At 40.8% G+C, this 16368-nt stretch overlaps 1 long non-coding RNA gene across 1 annotated transcript; it reads right to left on the bottom strand.

The window, feature by feature from the left end:
* Nucleotides 1-12173: 12173 nt before the first annotated feature.
* On the bottom strand, nt 12174-15669 carry LOC143131764 (uncharacterized). The gene is made up of 2 exons (XR_012988201.1): nt 15322-15669; nt 12174-14212 (listed from the first exon to the last, which is right to left on the bottom strand). It is a non-coding gene; the product is annotated as an uncharacterized LOC143131764 (long non-coding RNA).
* Nucleotides 15670-16368: the final 699 nt, after the last annotated feature.

Below are 16368 nucleotides of genomic sequence, written 5' to 3'. Positions count from 1 at the left end.
GGACCTCGGATTGCCTCTCAGACATATCTACATGGATGAAGGCACACCACCTCCTGCTAAACCACTCATAAACCAAACTGCTGGTCCTCCCAGCTAAACCTATTGCTCCCACCTACACGAATGCCCTCATACAGGCATATATGCTACCCCCCGACCATTGCGCTCTTCAGACAAACATCGTCTAGCTCTGCCACCGCTACGCTCAGGTCAATCCAAACTTTGTTCATCTGTTATTCCACGTTGGTAGAATGCGCTACCAGTTCCTACTAGAGCAGGGACATCCCTCTCCACCTTCAAAAAACTCCTGAAGACCCAGCTCTTCAGAGAATATCTCCTCTCGTAGCACTACTTACAACTAGCTAATTCTAGCACTTACCACCTGACTTGACTGTATAAAAACAACACTCACTGATGCACTTTTCCCTATTGTACTCTACCTTTTTGAATTGTTTTAAATTGTTCTAGAATTGTTGAGAGAATTGTTTTAAAAGCGTTAAACAGTTTACCAGGTTGTAAGTCGCTTTGGCTAAAAATGCGTCAGCCAAATGTAATGTAATGTAGATATCCAGTATGATGTTTTTTCCCGATTGAGATATGATGTGTTTTATTTTTTAAAGTGTATAATTTTTTTGAGCAGTGTATAGTAAGAGTTAAGGTTTGCTCAGAAAGAGAAGAAGGTAGAATAAGAATGTATTGATGATGTAGGTAGTTACTTCAATTAACCAAGATATAGAATAATTGGCTTATTTTCTTACACATAGTGGCCATATTGGAATCTTACCAAATTATACTTGATGCCTTGTATATTATTTAGGTTGTCATGTGATAAAATGACTGTTCAAACTTTGAAATTATATCATGAATAACAATAGAGATGGTCTATATTTTCACATTTGGTATCCGCCATATTGGATTTCAAAATGGCCAACATCAAGTTTGTTTGGAAATCATCTCAATAGCTTCCTTGACCCTACAAATTGAGTGTAAGAACTTAAAAGACTTTTTTTATCTTGTTTAATTTTGAAGTTGTATCAACAATTCTATTAAGAATGGTAGCCATATTTGAATTCAAGGTAGCAGCCACTAGGGGGCGCTATGTGTTGGGGTCCATTTCAATTTTTGATCACTAGGGGTAGTAGTATAACTGTGTCAAGTTTCATGCTTTCTGCGAAAACTGAACGATTCAGGTGCTTAGCCGCTGTACTAATTGTCTTTGTTAGTCTGTGTCCGATGACAATGTCTTATATGTGGAGCGCTTTGGGTTGCACTCTGTGCATGTTAAATGCGCTATACAAATAAATCTGACTTGACTTGACTTGACTAAAGAGGTAGGCTATATGTTTTAAGTCTTGACTTAAAAATTGAATTGAGGGAGGGAGATTATTCCAGAGGAGGGTGTGCGGTAGCAGAAAGCTCTCCTGTAGTTTTTGAGATTCTTGGGATTACAAGAAGTCCAGTATTCTGTGATCGTAGCGGTCTAGGTGAGTTATATGGGACTAGGAGATCTTTAATATATTCAGCCTGGCCATTTATGGCTTTGTATGTTAGAAATAATATTTTGAAGTCAATGTGGCTTTTAACAGGCAGCCAGTTGAGATGCTAAGATGGGGGTTCATATTTGTTAGTCCTAGTGAGTGTGCGAGCAGCTGCATTTTGTAAACTGTAAGCTCTTGAGACAGCTAGATTGTTCAGTCACAGAGAGGAAAGTGTTAACTCAAATAATTTGTATTCCTCTTGGACTTGTTTTGGAGAAAAAGGAAGCTAAAGAGCAGAAAAAGTTAGAAGCCAAACGGCAGCGTGATGCGAAACGTGCCGAAAGAGAGCGCAGACGCCAGGACGAAGCCCACTCCGGCTGGCGGAGATTCTTCTGCTTCTAGGTCAACTGGGTCTCTCTCTCTCAACACCTGGAGTCCCACCACTCCCAGGATCGCGGAACATTCTGATCTGAAATACATATTTCCAAATTTAAATAAAGCAGCAATGAGGAACATTTCAAATTCAGACTCCTTTATTGCAAATGTTGTTAGGAAAAATGTTGCTAAATAAAAAGATGTATCAGTTGGGGTGTGTGGTATGAAGTTGTCCTATGTGAAACTCATGATGTACAGATATTAGCATTAAAGAAAATGATTGCAATAGGTATTGATAGCGGGCTGAAAGCATATTCCCAGTCTGAGCTAGACACGGCTATGCGTTAGTGCAGATGCATTGAGACTTTAGCGCTGTGATGTCGGCTCTGCTGTCATTAAAACAACTGTGTTAATTGTCATTAAAGAAACACAGCTGTGCGATGACGACCATCACTGTCTGGCATGTGTAGCCCTCACTCCATCCCTCAAGGCCTATTGTTTAAAGGTGCTCTAAGTGATGCCACACATTTTAGGTTAAAACATTTATGTCACTTACTGCAAACATCACCTAACCAACCGCTAGCTGGCGGTGTCCTAAATACACTGTAAAAAAACGCGATCTCTGTGGACAGCCCAGGCTCCAACAACGGCAACAAAAACAACCTAGCCTAGCCCATAAAAACATAACTGTTCCAGCAGATCACAGAAGAGATGCGCGTTTAGGAGAGTTTCAATTGCACGGGAGGGAAGGGGAGGAAGTAGCGAGCTAGCTGTTTTGTTTGAAAGTCAACAGAGGTGACGTTACCCAGCATCGCTTAGAGCACCTTTAATGTTTGTAAAAATAAAATACTGCATAATATTCGATCCCTAAGCTATTACGACCCTGTTTATATAGTGCCTAATATGATATGAGGCATCTTCTTGACTTGGTGTTATTTTAGCAGACAGGAATTACTTATAGATAAGAATGTCTCTTTTTGTATTTAGCTTCATTTATTATATTTTTTCAGTATTAATTCAAAGGACATCATTACATTGAATGAAAGGAGGACATTATTTCAGGATGAGTTAATTTGAGGGTGGCATGGCATCTGCGTTTTATGTTCAGGTCTACGTGTTCAACCCCTCTTTCAAAAATGTTGGTTGTGTAAATGTAAATAAAAACAGAATGCGATCATCTGCAAATATCGTAAACGCAGACTTAGCTGCAAAAAGGACATAGACAAGATATCAACAAAACAACTCAACAAAAGTCTGCAAAAGTGATATGATAAGGACAACAAAAGGAGGAACATTCCACAACTAATATGTTAACTGTCTGGCACCATGATTGGATATAAAAACAATATTGAATGACCTCAGATGGCCATTCAGATGTTTCTGTAAAGTATGCCAGACTGTTGTAATAGGTGCAGTGGACTTTTTTAAACATCTTGGAGGACATTTACGTAGTGGTGAAGCTATAACTTGTCCATTTGTAGGCTGCGACCATAGCATTGGCAATGTACAAAACTTTTGCGACACACAAAAGTAGGAAGCACAAACACTTCACAATAGGGAACTCAAAAATGCAGTACTGTAGGTGCACCAGTTAATGATGAACTCGACCCTGAGCTCAATTGTTCTGAAGTTGATTTTGATGATAGGGATGAAGGGCCTTACCTGTGCTCAACAGGTTTCAGAGACAGATTTAATATTGTGTGAAGGTGCAGACACTGTAGCTGTAGTGCACAAACTGGCCTCTTTTTCTGTCAATGCAGACAGTCTTGCATGTTTCAAAAGATGCCATACAGAAAATAACTGAAGAACTGCAAGATATAATGCAATTATCCAAGGCCCTTGCTGTCAATAAAATGTAAGATATTTTGACCAAGCACAGTTTAGGCAACCCAACTCTACTTGAGGAAATCTCTGATGTGCTGTTTGAAATGAATCCCTTTAGTCACACCACATCAGAGCGGGGTAGTCTCTCAACCCAGACGTGACTCGTACTTTCAAGAGCACTTTTCAATTTTACAACCGACAGAGTATCTTTATGAAAGAACCCAAAATACATATTTTGTTTACGTCTCTCTATATGACGCGCTTGTCCGTCTCTTGAGTAGTACAAACGTCATGGACAAAATTGTCTTCAATCACCAGCCCTGGGTATCTGGTGTCTGGTCTGTACATTGATGAATTTGAGGTGTGCAACCCCCTTAGAACATCCAAAAAAATTCACAAAATTACTGCTGTCTACTGGGTTTTACTAAATCTACCACCGCAGTATCAATCAGACCTTTGCTCCATTCAGCTTGCTGTACTTGGTAAGAGCGTTGACGTCAAAGCTTTTGGCTACGAGAAGCTTCTCAACTGTTTAACCAAAGACGTACAGCGATTGGAGCAAACAGGAGTGTTTGTCCATTTGTTTGTACGTTGAGCTATATGGGCAGTCTGATAAATGGCCATAGACACCTGCTCATGGAAACTTTCCCTGACTTTCCTTTTCGCCCCAAGCATCATTTTGTGGATCATTACCTATTTTTCTACACTCTATGATCATTACTCACATTTCATTCGGTGTTTTGGGCCACTGGTGTCATTATGGACAATGCGCTTTGTCACCCATTAGTTGCGTACAAAGTTGGAGGTTGTGTTCTGGTAACACTAAAGGCATTTTTAATACATTAATTAAGATATCAATCAAAATAGACTGAGAAACAGCCAAGGTCTGCACAGCCCTACAACTGAATGTCCTCACACAATACACACAGTAACAACAAAATATATTGCTATAAACATATTGCAACACAATTAAATGACTGTTTGTTTGTTTATTATAGCACATAATGCTTTTGTGGGTGTGCATTTCTCCGACCAACATAAGGCGGGTCAGGCTTCCCAATTGCCCTGAGTCTGTGACTTGAACAGCTGGACGTGAGAGATGGTTTTTCCCTTCAATTTGAAGATCTGGACTTCTCGACAATTCACTGTGTAATTTGCAAAATATTGATGAGCTTCCAGCTGAGAAAGTGGTACTGTGTGGGATGAATTGCCGTTACCTATCGCACAGCCACTTGCAAATGAGCAAACCGATACACGCTCAACAACTATTGGCGCAGCAAATGGCCTTGGAGACTCTTCATTGAGCTCTCCAGTTGGCCACAATGTCCTGAAAAATGTCACTAATTTGCCCTCCTCCTTTGAAACTCCAAAATTCTCTCTGGATGTCAAACTTTGTCTGAGAAGAGCTAACCACGATTATCTCAAGACCAATAAGCGTTTTGAACCCCCCAGAGACATGAAGACAGAATTAAACAAGATTGGAGAAGCAATATTTGAGGAAACATGCTACCCACAACAATCAGATCTAAGTGCGGTTGCTGCTGCACTTGTACAGAAATTTCCATGCCTTTTAGAGGATGGACCAGGCACAATAAATTAAGACAAGCCGGTCATGCTGAAACCAGTGTTAATAAAAAAAAAAGAAAGGGTGAAGATGGGGAGGAAAGGTTTCACTTGAAGAAACCTAAAAGAGCAAAAAAACGCTTTGACCCAGCCCACCCAAATGGACAAACAGATGAAGGCGCAGAGAATGAACGATTGCAGATGATTTGAGGAAACAGCTAAAAAGAAGTTAGACTCACCCCTTTGTTTGTTTAGCAAACTTTGGTTTGTTTTTGGCTTTAACAATAAGCTCTAATAAGCTAATGTGTTCATAACATGATCATTTAGGTCAGGGGTGTTCAAAACTGGCTGAAAATACGAACATTGTTTGATCAATTTGGATTTTTGAGTTGTTATTTAGACTTGGTTTTGGTTAGAGTCAATATATTAGTTGGCATTAATATATATTTTGAAGTTGGGAGCATTTGTTAACTTAATTATTTGAGATCTTCATTGTCAAGTAAAACTTACTAAAAAAAGTTAGTGACATGTGTTGACTTGTTTTTTTTTTTTTTAAGTTGGAAGCACTTGTTGATTCAACTTGAATTTTTGAGTTGCCAACCTACTGTAAGTCCAATTTACTTACAATACTGAGTTGGCATTACTAGATATTTCAAGTTAAAAGCACTTGATTCAACTTGAATTTTTGAGTTGCCAACCTACTGTAGGTCCACCTTACTCGCAATACTTAATTAGCATTACTAGATATTTCAAGTTGGGAGCATGTTGATTTAACTTGATTATTTGAGTTCTTCACTGTCAAGTTGAAATTACTCAAAAAAGCTAGTGAAATGTGTTGACTTGTTTTTTTAAGTAAACTCAGAGGTTTTTTTTTACAGTGCAAATAGATTTGATTGAGCAATGGCGAATTCAAATTAGCAACTAGCTTCTCCTCAGCCCTCCTCACTTTGGATCTGTGCTAACAGAAGCTAAATAGCACCCCTATATCGCCCCATCTAAAACAATGTTAAACTGTGATGTGGCCAGATTTTGTTTGTACCCAGGGGCCTATTGCACAAAAGCAGAATTAAGACATCCGGGATAAGTTACTGAGCTGCGCTCAATGAATCCAAAACAAGAGCGTACAGGCTTAATTGGTTGCACAAAGACCAAGCCAGGATGAGCAGACAAGGATTCATCAAGCCAGGTGAAACCTATCCTGGATAAGTGCGCGCTCCCAGCTCCCTCAAATAGACCCCGCCACCGATCACAGATTCACTGATTCACCATGGCAACTAGAGCGGCTTCATTGCTTCTTCTACGGTGTGAAGTAGCGATAGCCTTTTCACAACAGCAACAAACAGCAACACCTCTGTTTAGGAGAATATTGCAACTAGTGCCGCGACCACCACGCGTGAAATGGTTAGGCACTCCCGTGACGTCACATTGCCGCATGACAGGTCGGGAATGCTGAGTATGTAAAAGTTAATTAATGATCACAAAAGTTTAAATAATGACAGTGGGTCTAGGTATATGTGATAACAATGTGTAGTGGGCAGTGGAATAACTATTGGTTTCCGTTTGTGGTGACTGCTGTGCTGACTGAGATAAGAGATGAGATTAAATAGATCCTGGAATTTAGCCTGGTCTGGAGCAGGCTAGCTCCACAGAAGAAATCGCCATGGTAACTTATACCTTTACATATCCTGCTGCCCCCTATCCCGCTTTTGCGGATAAATTGAGCCAGGATAACCAAGATATCCCGGCTTAATCCCTTATCCTAGTTTTGTGCAATAGGCCCCAGATAGGCACACTCTTCAAACAAATGTGTCCCTATGTTGTTTAAAGTTTTTAGCTACAGATTGTACATTGATATCCTTTGATTTCCAAAATAGGAAATAAGGAAATAAATCTTTTGAAATTGTACAATATTGAAGGTGTGTTACCTTTACCCTAGATGAATTGTTACTGATTTTACGTAGTGTTATCGTGATGTTTCTTGTCTGAAGAAAGCCAGACCTGAAGTGTTTGTAGACTAACATTTGGAGATCTGTCAAGGCTGAATTGTTGCAACAATCATGTGTAAAGCAATTACCAACTGAGAGGCCCCCTCCCCTGCATGGTGAGTGATGAACAAAATACTTAATTAGTATGAGATTTCAAGTGGTATGCCAGCGCTCGTTCAGAGCCGTATGATTTTGGACAGTGCGTGCAGCTGTAAGGTTTCAGTCTTGCGTGGGTGCGCTGGTGTTTCTCTAGGCTGCACCTTCTGATGAAGCTGTATCCACAATTCTGGCACACATGGGGCTTCACGTCCGTATGAGTCCTGTTCTGGTGATGCCGTAGGTCACTCAGCACTTTGAATCCCTTGTGGCACTGCTTACAGGTAAAGGGCCTGAGCTCTGTGTGCCTTTTCTGGTGCCACAAAAGTCTGGATGGCGTAGGAAAGCTTTTTCCACACACCTCACACGAGTGCCTTCTCGGGACGCCTTCATTTTTGTCGGTGTGGATCTGCATGTGTTTGGCGAGGGCATCTGACCGTGAGAAGGCATTTCCGCACAGATGGCACACATGTGGCTTTTCTCCTGTGTGCACGCGAATGTGTTTTCTCATGTAAGCTCTCTTTAGAAATGCTTTCCCACAGGTGGGGCAGATGAAGGGTTTCTCACTATTGTGTGTCTTCATATGGGCCTTCAACGTATCAGCACTGCTGTAGCTTTCCTCACACAGCAAGCAAAGGTGGTCCCTTAAACTTTCAGGTTGTGTCTTTGGTTCATCAGCTTCTCTGCCTCCAGATTTAGGCTTGCGCTTGTACCTCAGAACATGGCAAATACGGCCTTCCTGAATTGACTCTTCAGGTTCGGTCAGTTTCAACACTTCAGTGTCATGGTTAACTCCCTGTGCCTCCTGGACACTCTCGTCTTGGAGGGCATTTAAAAAGGCCACTGAATGGTCAGGGTTATTGTCAAACACTTCATCAGTCTCAGCTTCAACCTTAGACGTTATACAGTCCTGAAATGGATTCACAATTCTTTCTGCAAGTTCCAAAGACATTTGCTCATCTGTGTCCACTTCTGACTTAACCTCACATTTGAGGTCAAAAAGTTCATGTTCAGTGTGAAGATCATCTGGACTACAACCATCCCTCTCCAAGAACAATGTCTCAGTGCAAACATAAGGACTCAAGTCTGGCTCTGATTTGACAGAGACAGTTAAAACCACATCTTCTGGTGTCCAAGAATTAGATCTGACAGCGGGGTTACAGTCATTCTTAATCTCTGCTTCAAGATGTTGTGGTGTAGCCAGTTCAGTTTGTTGATCTGCAGTCTCCATTGTCTGTGTGGTTAGAAATCCAGTGTGTCAGTTCTTCATGCCAGTTATGGCACTCCTAGTTGAGTTGGGCTTTGTCTGATTCAACCTTCATCTAAAGACTCCTCTCATAGCCATCCGGACAAGCCAACATATTCGCTTGCAGAAAAACCTTTGAATGTCAGAGAAAGAGACAATGATTATTCAAGTCATTGCAATGAACATTTTTACTTAAATATAGTCTGTGTTAATATTCTGCTATTCATATACAGTACTAGTGCAGTGGCCATTCAAACATGCTATTCCTGTAGAAAACCTGTAGCCGAATTAAATGCCCGCAGGTAGGCCTGCTTTAAAGATAGGGTGATGGGGAAAAACACAATTCCAGCTAAGCATTCAATAATGAATACTGAATATTATATTATAATATAATACATGTGCAGTGAGCAGAATTTAAGTATGGCTGCATGTGACATTTTTTACAGATCAAAATGACATAAGCTTAACAGTTGTTTTGAGTCAAGGCTATATGTTTAGCCTATTGAATAATTTAATGAAAGAAGACAAACCATTTTGTGGAATGATGCATCATCATATGATATTTGCAACAATGTGACTTAAAAACAATCTCTGGTAGCCTATTCATGGGTTTCATCAGGTCCCTTTCCACAGGTGTATTAATCAAGCACCATGCAGTCTGCATTGATAATTAAGGTGCTTGATATTATACACCTGTGGAAAGGGACCTGATGAAACCCATGAATAAGTGACATTACACTCTGTCTGCCACTCGTTGGCTGTAGCTAGTCATGCTTCGGTTTGCATATGTCTGGCATTATTGAAACGTCTTTACATTCGGGAGCATTATCGCTCGTTTAAATTTGGGACCTTGCAGTCAGCATTGTCGTTTGCTTGCAAAGTCTAAAGACAGTCCAAAGTAGCCTGGGATAGACCCCTTCAATGTTTGTAAACATGGTTATGGTTATGGGTTTTGGCAGACGCTTTTGTCCAAAGCAACAACATCCAGAGCTTAGGGTGCGCCTGAGAATGGGGTCAGAAAAATAGGTAGCTAATAGTGCTGTCAAGCATGGTCATTGTCACCTATTGACAGTAACAGTAATATGGACACAGCCATCACGTAGACTGAGACGAGTGAAGCCAATTTTAACAATTTCCTGTTGGTCAACTTTGGATCTCGCATATCCTTAGTCCAGGCGAGTGAGAAACGTCTGACATTAAAGGGGAGCTATGCCGTTTTTTAACCTTATTTTACCAGCTTCGGAGTCATTGGAATGGTTATGACTTTTTCTGGATTGAATGGTGGCTGTCTCACTTCATCCTAACGTCTGTGAGTGGAAAAAACAGCCTTGGAATTGTAATTACTTTGACACCAGTAAATTCATATGTTCCTAGACCTATGGCTGGTATTAGAAATAGAGCCAGATCAGACAAGGCTTGGGGTCCTAAGGAAAACCCACAGCCCCCGAGACATGAGAGGAACTTCCCAGGGAACAGACTCCAAGAATAATGTGCACAAAGAGCAGCATCCGGCACCTCGCCATCCCACCACCCTTGTTCTTGGTGACTGTGCTGTGAGACATATTGATGAGGAAAGGATGATTGTACACTGTTTCCTGTATTCTGGTGCATTTTGGGGATGGGCAATACTACATTCAATCAGATTCCATAGCCTACATCCTGATTTGTTGATATTGAGGCAATGTTTCCATGCAAAAGCTTGGGCTTCAGGGCCCGGTAGGCCCGTGCAGTAATCCATCCCTGACTGTCCACAAACTTCTCTATATGTGAGTATGCGAGTGTGTGCATGTGAGTATGTGTGTGTGTGTGTGCCGGGCAACCTGTCTCTACCAATCTCTACTGTGCCGCAGAAAATCACGTGGTCATGACATCTTCGTTAGCCTATTTTTACAAAAAACAGCTGGTAGGTACTCCGAAGGTTCGCTTACCCCCCTGGTGTAGGTCTACACGCGATAGCCTACAACAGATCACGTGGAGGACTTGGCTACTTTTTGGTAGTAGGAAATAAAAATAAAAAGATAAATGGTGTCATTCTAGTAAGCGTTCAGTGCCTGGTGGTGTTTGCAATCCTTTAACGTTAAAGATTTAACCCAAAGCGCATGAATGCTCTACAATAGCCTAACAGGAAAACGAAGGCTACTTACCAAGTCAGTTCATCGGTCAACAAATTCATGTATCTACGAAGCCAGCAGTCCAGGCCAGTCCACTAAGACAAATGAGTGAGTAGATATCACTGGTAAACTCACATTGCATTCAAAACTACCACACAATGGAGCGACCGGCTCATAGTTTTACTCCTGTGCCGTGCTCGTCCAACAAACAGCTGCAACTAGTGCAACTAGTTACAGCAGTCTAAGGTCAGCAAGGGCGGAGCTAATGGGGGGGGGGTATAGCCAATATAGGCCTGCCCTGCACACACACACACACACACATATATATATATATATATATATATATATATATATTACATGTATACGTACATATACACTAATACATGCCTATTTATACTCTCTGCACATAACCCTTTATATTCCTTATCTGTCTCTGCAGACATGTCATTAATCACTATCTATATAACTGCACAGAATATTGTACTCAACCTTTGGTATTTAATGCTTCTTTGCACTTCTGGTTGGATGTCAACTGCATTTCATTGGCTCTGTACCTGTACTCTGCTAAATGACAATAAAGTTTAATCTAATCTAATACCAATCAACCCAGGTTTCATTGCCAACCAACACCGGACTCAACCGACCAGCACTTCCAGGACTGATGACCAGCCCTCCATCTGCGATTCCAGTGGCACGAGCTCACCCTGCTTAGACATCAGGGATTTCACAGTCTCTTGTTCCTCCAGCAGTTAGGACAGTGATGACCCCATCCAGCAAAATTTCACCTGTCTTTTGGTGCCACCTGTAGGTGGCATCAGTGTGTAACAAATTATGCTACTGAATCTCAGCCCATACACCTTTTTCAGTTGTAACTGAGAGGAGAGTGATATTTAAGTCTTCACCACAGCAGGGCTCCTCTATCAGGTTTGAATCCTTTCACATTGTATGTCACAAGACGACAAGGATTATAAGAAAAATGCAAATTAGCTAACTTTACAATTTAGATTGAAAAATGCAAGACCAATTACTATTTAATCTATATGTGCATCCCATCTAGACCACTCCACATTTTTTGTATGCCATCTATCATTGTTGCAGTGTAGTACAGTATACGTGATACACAGGACTACGCATAAGCATCACCATCTCAGTATACCCACTTAAGTAAAGATAGGCATTATTAACATTTGGGGTTGATCACAGTATACCCACTACAGCTTACTAGACTAGTCGAGTCAATTTTATTTATATAGCGCATTTAATACACAGAGGTCATTCAATGTGCTTTACATAAACAAAAGGTAATGGCAAATAAAAGCATAGAAGTCAAGTCAAGTTTATTTATATAGTGCATTTCATACACAGAAGTCATTCAATGTGCTTTACGTAAACAAAAGCAAACAGTAATAACAAATAATAGCATAGAAGGGCAATATAGTCAAAGAATAGTTCAAAAGGTAAAGATCATAATAAAAAATAATTAAAAAATAAAGAATAATTAATAAGCAAAAAAACAAAGGCAAAAGTAGTAAATAAAGTAATAAAATATAAGGTAGAACGGCAAGACGAAAATGCTGAGACATCCAGTTGTTGATTTGTTCAATACACTGACAAAGAGATTCTAGGGGACCATAGTCGTTAGGTAAATTTGTGTCATCTGCATAGCTATGATATGAAATCAAATTATATTTGATGATTTGTCCAAGTAGGAGCAAATAGTGCCCTATAATAGTGGCCCCAAGATCGACCCCTGGGGAACACCACAGGTCAAGGACGTTGGTGATGAGTACAGTTGCCCATGGCTACAAAGAAGCTCCTTTCTTATATGATTTGAGCCAGTTGATAACTATGCCTGTAAATCCAGCCCAGTATTCTAGTCTGTGTAGTAAAGTATTGTGATCAATATAATGTTCGAATGACTGAATAAAAATCCCAAGGCTATTTATCCTGCCGAGAAGTTGCTTGGGACTGCTTGCTAAGGGTTGCTTGCATCTCGGGACAGTGCATCTTAAGCTGTGCTTTAGATGCGCCTTTCGCATAGACCAGGTTTTTCTTGGTCAGTGGCGTAATGATTTTTAGATGGCGTAAGACAGCGATTTTTGGATCATTCACCAGACCACACCTTCTGCCACACCTCGGGCGTAAGGCTTAAAAAAAAGTGAAGTGCATAGCGCAAAATTAGAGCGTAAGATAGGAATAAGCTTTTCGTCGCAATAAGAATAAGTTTTGCGCCGGGTTTCTGATCGTCAAAATAGGGCCCGAGGTTTATAAGGCAGGATTACATCGAAAGTGGTATGAAGATACACTAAAACTGTAATGAATAGGCTAGTAAAAAATATAAACTGGTTACTAAGGGTCTTCAATGAAGAAGGTATTCTTGTTTTCAAGTTTCCTCGATATTATTCCTGGTTGTTTTTGTACTTTTAGCACAGACCCCACATTAGCCTACAGAGTTAATTCAATATTGCTAAAACTAGCAATATTGCTAGTAATATAAGCAAGATGGCAGAGGCTCTGATTAAGGAGATGGAAAATCTGTTGGCCTCTAAGGATCAGCAGCTGAAAAAAATGAAAGTGCAACATGAGCAAGCTGCATGCGATATGACGTCCAGGCTGAGGGAGACGCATGAACGATTATTAGGTCTACAAAGAGAAAAAAAGCATTTATTGACAGCCTTAGAAGGCCAGAGGTGCAATGAATGCTTTAGTGAGAATATGTCAAGTATGCTGAAAAACCCTAATAGACTGACAACAGAAATAGAAGACATGACTTTGTCTGGAGCACTCTCCACAGCTGTCTTTAAACAGAGGCTGTTGTCTGAACTGAGGACCCTGGCAGAGACCTGGATGCTTGGAAATGTAACCTTTTTTAGTTTTCTTTCACATGAAATTCTGTTGTTAGTGCACTCTTGAGATTTGATACAGCATTCTTCTCTGGGTGACAGTGCTTAATTTTTGGTTTGTTTTTTATTTCTTAGGCTTCAGAAAATACCTCAGTCAAAATCCCTAGCGTTTTCCTGAAGTGGAGTGAATTCCAAGGGAATCAGGCCATCCCCAGCGATGACAGTCAGGTACTGTATTTGTACCATACATACAAACATGTGTTATCTTTTCTCATCTGTCATACTGATGTTTTCAAAATATAACAATGTATCTGCTTCCACTTTGTTTGGTTCTCAGAATCTCTGCCTTAGCCAGGACATGAAGGCTCTTTTACAACAGTATGAGATAAAGGAGGACACAATTAATAAAAAATGTCAGGAAAAGATTGAACAAAAGAAGGCAAAAGTACTAAAAGCTAAAATTAACGCCAGGACGAATCCCACTCTGGCAGGCCGGAGATTCTTCTGCTTCTAGGTCAAGTCAGGTAAACTGGGTCTCTCTCGGTCTTTCTCTCTTTCTCCTCTCCTACCCTCTGGTCTGAGCTTTGGCCACACTTGACTGAGCCCTGGTTGAGTCCTCTGCTCTCCTGCACAGTGCACTACTCCAGTTCAACACCTGGAGCCCCACCACTCCCAGGATCGCAGAACCTCTGATCTGAAATATATCATTGCAAATATAAATAAAGCAGCAATGACAATAATTCAGACTTCTTTATTGCAAATGTTGTTGGTTGAGAAGTTTACCATTACGTATTCCTTCACATGTGTACACTTTTAGTCTTGTACATAACTTATAGTTAAGTGCATAAATATATTCCGAACATGTTCTGAATTTCCACTGGTGACCCCTAATAGAGAGACATTTACAACAAGGTGTGTTGCTCACTAACAACATGTATCAGTTGGGGGGTGTTGCATATATTTGTCAAGTGTGAAACTCATGTCGAGATTAAAGAAAATTATTTTAAGCATGGCCAGTAGAAGCCTAGAACCTGCCATGTTTGTGGAACACATCTTTTAAGGTGGTCATATTTTTACTATCTGTGGGGCATGGCTGGGACTTAAACAACGTATAAAGGAACGAAGTTTAAAAAGAAAAACACAATATATCAGATGGATTACACGAATAATTCACAAGGAAGTACAAGATTATTTGACGGTCGCTTCTTTTCTAATAAATGGGCTACATTACATCTTTCACTAGATGGCGACATTTCACTGCACTTTGGGCCTTTTTTGGATGTAAAAGCAAGCCATGAAATGGCGTCATCTGGTGGCCGTGTAGCGGAAATATTTAATTTGGGAAATTACGGTAGAAATCTTGTTTTTTCTTGCTAAATATTCATGTAATCCCTCTGATATATTGTGTCCTTTTAAAACTCCGTTCCTTTATAAACTGTGATGTAATATGAAGGTATGGTTTTGAGTGTTTTACTTTGACAAGTAAGGTCTATAAGTAAGGTCAATAACAGCCGCCAAGGTAACCTGTTATAGCATGACTCATGGATAAGGAGAAATGCAAAGCACTCCCCGTCACGCAGCGACTATTTTCTTCCTCCCGAGATATCTCCACGTTGCTTGGTCCAAATTCTGTTCATTTTGCTGTATAACGTTATATGTTGTACGAAAATGCAAATCGGTAAATAGCAGTGACCAAAGAATATATTTCTCCGGATAACAGGGCAACAACCGCTACAATGCCCGCCCGCTCGTGGCGAAAAGTGTATGTGTGTGTCAGTGTAAAGTGTACGGCAAGTTACTCACAAACTGTTTCACTCCACTCAGCCAACGAGCCGTTGACCGTTGTCCCGAGTGGACGGAAGGCAAGCAGCGGCCTTGAGCTGCTAGCCGAGGTAACGTTAGCCGGTGACACCAGCGGACCAGGGCGGCAGGTCCTCCGGTGGGCTCAGCACCAGTAACGTTAAAGCAGTCGTCCTCGTGACGTCGTGTCGCTCCGGTGGGCCCAGCATCGGAATGCAACCGAATCCGTCTCCAAAAGGGTAACGTTAGCAGGTCCAGGTGAAAAACAGCAGCTATCTAGACTAGCTCTGTCCTTGTCCCACAGCTAGGGACGCTCGAAGCTGACGTTTCGAAACAGTGTCGAGCTTCCGAAACGCAAGTGTTTCGAACATAGACTGTATAGAACTGGACAGTGTGCCGTCTGTTAAGAGTGATGCGAGCGCTAGTCCAGAGCCCCCTGGTGGCTGGCTGCAGTACAATGTGTAACTCCGCCCACCCCCATGTATTTCAATGGCCAAGTAGCCAACTTTCCGTGTCACTTTTCTCACCTAAAACAATTTTTGTATCAACAACTTTTTATTCGAAAAAATAGTTTTCAAGATGCTTCAATACACACAATTTTTCTTTTCTCGATGAAATTATTTTTTTTTTATGTTATATTAACAAATCTAAAAAGGGCGTGTTTACACCTATGATTGACAGCTGGCTGGCTGCAGACACGACGCTTTGTCCATTATGTTTTACCGTCTAGGCTGCAGTGCAGACACTACCACGTCATCGCTCACTTATTTTAACGACACCTGATTTCGACACATAATCTAACCTAAAGAAGTGTTGCTGTTATTATCATTAGGCTATATCTTATCACAGTCTGACTAAATACATATTGATAGTCATACATTGTGTAGTTGTTTGTAAGAGACATCGTTGTTAGTTGTGACCGATTCTTTGTGAAAAAAGATATATGCTGTTCTTTCGTAGATGCTAAGTATATTAGCTCATAGCATGCTACATCATGCTAGCATTAGCCAGTTGATAGGTAAAGTAAAAGGGCTCTGCTTGCTATATTGA

The sequence above is a fragment of the Alosa pseudoharengus genome, unplaced genomic scaffold (assembly GCF_046254945.1).
Source record: "Alosa pseudoharengus isolate Yale_2024_CS ecotype anadromous, Long Island Sound unplaced genomic scaffold, YU_APseudo_1.1 YU_APseudo_1.1_scf_18, whole genome shotgun sequence".
Taxonomy (NCBI): Eukaryota; Metazoa; Chordata; class Actinopteri; order Clupeiformes; family Clupeidae; genus Alosa; species Alosa pseudoharengus.
This window is presented reverse-complemented; position numbering and strand designations above follow the sequence as displayed.